The sequence below is a fragment of the Ailuropoda melanoleuca genome, unplaced genomic scaffold (genome assembly GCF_002007445.2).
Source record: "Ailuropoda melanoleuca isolate Jingjing unplaced genomic scaffold, ASM200744v2 unplaced-scaffold5383, whole genome shotgun sequence".
Taxonomy (NCBI): Eukaryota; Metazoa; Chordata; class Mammalia; order Carnivora; family Ursidae; genus Ailuropoda; species Ailuropoda melanoleuca.
In genome coordinates, this window is record NW_023226981.1 from 8,460 (window position 1) to 13,564 (window position 5,105).

At 38.7% G+C, this 5,105-nt stretch overlaps 1 long non-coding RNA gene across 1 annotated transcript in view; it reads left to right on the forward strand.

Moving 5' to 3' along the window:
• The window catches only part of LOC117799614, a 4,594-nt gene extending 4,437 nt beyond the window's left edge, over nucleotides 1-157 (forward strand). Inside the window, exon 3 of the long non-coding RNA XR_004622992.1 lies at nucleotides 12-157. This is a non-coding gene — a long non-coding RNA (uncharacterized LOC117799614). The remainder of the gene's footprint in view (nucleotides 1-11) is intronic.
• The last annotated feature ends 4,948 nt before the right edge of the window (nucleotides 158-5,105 follow it).

Genomic DNA, 5,105 nt, shown 5'->3' on the forward strand with positions numbered 1-5,105 from the left:
TTTCTCTTTAGAAACCTGGGGTAAACCTAGCTGGGGACCTAATATGAAAGAATTTAAATGGTGCTTTGACCCTGTGGAAACTAAGGGAGAAGGTCCAAGAAGGCTTAAGGATCTATACTTTCTATACTTAATTGAGCTTCAAGCTTTATCAAAGGTGGCCCCATATTTTGAGCACTCAATTGTCGATCTTTACACTGGAAATGGAGAAGATGCTGACACAAAAACCCTTTTACTGAATATCTTTCATGTTACAAAGTAAGAATTGAGTATCAGTAATCTGAAATTCCACACTGTATGAATGATGTAGCCCTTGAAATACAACAGAAACTGACTCCTACAAGTTAGGAAGAGGGAGAATTAGAACTGAGAAGGAACGTGGTCAGTAGGACAGCCTAGTCACACTTGAGAATAGGCTCTGTTTTCAAACACAACTTTGAATTTTATGTAGTATCAAAGTTTGATGCTATTTTATTTTATTTTAAAGATTTATTTATAGAGAGAGACAGTGCAAGTGGGGGGAAGGGATGGGGGAGAGAAAGAGTCCGAAGCAGACTCTGGGCAGACTGCAGAGCCTGACTCTGTGAGGCTCGATCCCCCAACCCTGAGATCATGACCTGAGCCGAACCCGAGAGCTGGACGCTGACCTAAATGCACTGCCCAGGTGCCCCAGAGTTTAACGCTATTTTAACAGGGTTTTTTTTCCCTTTTTTTTTTTAACCAAGTTTATATTCTTCCAGTTGCTGTTTAAATTCTGGTGCTATAAGTGTGTTCCCATGAAGGTAGATAGATAAGGGAACATTAGCTTTACCTTCTAGACTGTAACTTCTTTTACAAAATGCTGGGTCATGTTACTGGTGGTTAACATGAGCATGAGCCAAAGTTGGATTAAGAAGTGTTTAAATTATACAAAACCTCTGTAATAGAGTGTTGCGCATTTTTCACATAAATTGCTTTTAAGTTCAATTTTTAGATGATTTTTATCATGTAATTTCTTTAAAACATTAGTCTTATAAATTACAAAGCCATTCTTATGTTGCTTTACTCTTTTATCAAGTAGTTTACATGTGAATTATTTGCTACCTTCCTGTGTTATTAAACTTTGCACATGAGTAAATTAAAAATGACAAATATTTGTGGGGGTAGAAAGTTTTGTCAGAGCTCTACTACATAGTACATGAATGTTTCATCTGTAACTTGTAGTGTTGTCATTTCATCAGGTCCTTTCCCATGCACTTTGATGAGAAATCCATGTTTGCAGGTGACAAAAAGGGGACCAAGTCGTTAAAGGTAAAAAGTTCTTGACTGGGGGACAGGGTGGGGAGCAGATGATGGGCTGTGTCTTAATCCCCTCCATCTAAGCCCTTCTTGCCCAGCCCTTCATCTTGTTGAATTTGGTCTGACTGGATTTTACTAGAAATGGCACAGAAAGCCCCTTCTCCATACTTTTCAGTTCCTTTCTCCTTTCTGGCTTGGCCAGCTCTTAGTGAAGCCTCTGTTAACTGACCGATGAATATGGCACCTTTGTAAAGGTCTCATTTTGAGAGAAAGTTTTCTTACTTTAAACTCACAGTGTGTATTGTTGTTTTGATTTTAAAAGTCATGACTGTTTGCCACTCTGAAGGCAATAAATACTATATTTTCCTAAAGTTTGTTTTATGGAATATTTATGGAATGTTCCAGTTTCTGGAACATTTGTCTTTATGGACTAACATAAAAGGCAAAAATCGCTTGTTACCCCATGATACCGGAGAATGTATTTTAGGGAGCTAACTTGGGAGCTCTTTGGTTTCATTTGCCTACAGCATGTTAAGGAGTACATTGTACCCTTAAAATGTTCATTAAAGTATTTGGAATTGACCGGCAAGCAGCCTTCTAGTGCAGCTCCACAATCTTTATATGTAATTCAGAAATCCAGAAAGCTCCAAAAACGGAAACATTTTTCTTATGTTTGGTACAAATTAATTTGTTAGCAAAACCTGACCTGTACTGACATAAGAGTATTTGTAGTGATTTTAAAAAATTCCGCTTTGTTTAAATATTCTTACATTTTGCTACAGAACCATGAATGTATATGATTACTAGGCATTGCCACACATGCTGGTGGGGGTATTTCATGATAAATTATGTATGTACTGCATTTCCAAAGTGTGGAAAATTTGGAATTCTGAAACACGTTTGGCCCTGAGACACTCTAGGTGCTCCCTGAGAAGCGAGCACCGAGTAAGGGTCTCTTGGTGCTTCTCAGGTGAAGTAATTTAGTCGCAACTGTACCTTAGCTTTGGAAGGTTGTTGTGTTTTATGATTATCATTATTTAAGGTTTTATTTATTTGACACAGAGAGACACAGCAACAGAGGGAACACAAGCAGGGGGAGTGGGAGAGGGAGAAGCAGGCTTCCTGCTGAGCAGGGAGCCCGATGCAGGGCTCGATCCCAGGACCCTGAGATCATGACCTGAGCCGAAGGCAGACGCTTAACCACTGAGCCGCCCAGACGCCCCTGTTTATGATTATTTTAAGGGCGTATTGCTGTTGTGGTGTTTACTATAATGTTAATTTATTTTTGTAGTGCTCCTATTTTTAACTATTTATACAAGTATATTACACTTTTGGATGGCTCTGTGGTTCTTTTTGTGGAGGAAGATGGTGGGAGTGAGAAAAGAAGTAGCTGTCATCTATGAATTGTTGGAAATTCTTTTTGCTGTTTTTCAAAAGTGTATGAAGGAGAACTCAAGTCTGTTTTTCCATCTCCTCCCAAGAACATAAATTACATGAGAACAGAGAGCACAGGACTTTGGTGTTCTTTATTTTGTCCTTCAGCCAGGGTGCTGTTTCTTTGGTGGAACTTTGGAAAGCAGCTGGCAGGGCTTCTCATGGCCAGAGTTTTCAGGTTGCTTGTCTCTAGCTTCATGCAATAAAATGTTCACCTCAGTACAATAAAATGAAACTTATTGTCTATGTTTGCCACATGAGAAAGATGAGGAAACTCTCGTAGCTACTGTTAGCCTCAGATGAGCCTGGCCTTAGTGTCCTAGCAGCCATGCCCGATGCTCACAGGCAGAAGAATCCCTGCTGCGGAGGAAGCAATTGCAGCCCAGCCCAACGATCCAGTTAGCAAGCATCCTGGAGAAGCTGGCTGGCAGGTGCGGGGACTGCGAGGCCACACCCTTCCTACCACCCTGTGAGCATCGGTGCTGATGGAGCACCCATTACGAGCAGCGTGTGGCACTGAGGAGAGATGAAAATTGATCATTGGTCTAAGACCGGCTTTCTGATTTGGACTCACACAAGCAATACATGAAAAATAAACCAAGCCTAATATAGATACATTTACCACTGGCTGTATGCAGGTATCAGATGGAGGCAGCACTTAAGATCGTTCAGACTTAAAACCATGTATCACTTACCTGTTTCTCCCTTAGTGCCTGTGTTGGTGCTTTGCTTAGAGTAGCACCTCAATAAAAAGTTGGCTGAATTAGTATCTGGAATGAATTTTATAAATTTCCATGGTTAGTTGTTTTAGGGGCCATGTTATGCCATACAAATCCCATCATTTTTCTTCTTCACTGTTGAAAAAAACAAGTCATTCATTAATAAGCTTCAGAACTTTTATTTATTTTTTTTAAAAGATTTTATTTATTTATTCGACAGAGATAGAGACAGCCAGTGAGAGAGGGAACACAAGCAGGGGGAGTGGGAGAGGAAGAAGCAGGCTCATTGCAGGAGGAGCCTGACGTGGGGCTCGATTCCATAACGCTGGGATCACGCCCTGAGTTGAAGGCAGACGCTTAACCGCTCTGCCACCTAGGCGCCCCAGAACTTTTATTTCTTGTAATTCATACAAATGCAGTTTAGTTTTCAAGCCTCTAATGAGAATAAAAATATTTTCTGTGTGTTAGGAGGAATTCTGCTTACATTTCAAGAATATTTCCCATATAATGGACTGTGTGGATGTGACAAATGCAGATTATGGGGGAAATTGCAGGTTTGTGTTTTGTCTTCTGTTTTAAAACTATTACTAACCTTAAATTTTCCTACTGGAATGTTGCAAGTTTTTATTACAATAACCCTCATTGTTCATTGAAACAGAAGATCTGAAGTGTGGTTTTTCTGCTTTATTGATGAAAAAGATGAATATATTAAATCTTTGTTATATGTGTAAGAATGTTTTTCCTATTCTATGTTAATGATTTTGGTTTTATTGTATCTGTTTCTGTTGGTACAATCTGAGATTCATTTCTGAAGTTGGTGGTTATAAATAGTACATTAGTATTTTGTAGACCCATATAAAAAATAAGATATAAAAAGTCTTAATTATCAAACGTTGTTCACTAAATTTGTTTCAGTGGTCAAAAGAAGCCCACCTAGTCACAAAAAAGAAAGGTTCTGCCAAGCAGGCCCATTTCTCTCTCTATATATTTAGTATAAAAAGAATGGTTTGATATTTTATTTTTTTTTACAAAGATGATAATTCAGAAAATCAGGAGACAGAATTATTTTAATGGAGACTACACTGAAATTAGATGTTTCTTTTTCTCTAGTCCTAATTGATAAATTTTTTAAAAAAGATTTTATTTATTTATTCGACAGAGATAGAGACAGCCAGCAAGAGAGGGAACACAAGCAGGGGGAGTGGGAGAGGAAGAAGCAGGCTCATTGCAGGAGGAGCCTGACGTGGGGCTCGATTCCATAACGCTGGGATCACGCCCTGAGTTGAAGGCAGACGCTTAACCGCTCNAACACCCTGAGTCGAATGCAGACACTTAACCGCTGTGCCACCCAGGCGCCCCTCTAATTGATAAATTTTTAAGTGTAGTTATCACTAATAATTTCTAAGTTTTGAATTGCTAGGATCTATAAAGAATGCTTTCAGGGTTACATATTAAACATTGTAATCCTAATGTGATATTTTCTAGGTTAAGGAAAATCATTTTAGTAATTTATGTCCAACAAATGTTAAACTATTCAGGTTCCTTAACGGTTAAATTTATCATATGCATAATATGTGAGGAAGTAGAAACTGTATTTTGCAGTTTGACATTTTGGTGAAAAGTTCAGTTCGTATGAATTTCTTGACTGTCATCACAGTGACTGCATATTCCTTTCAA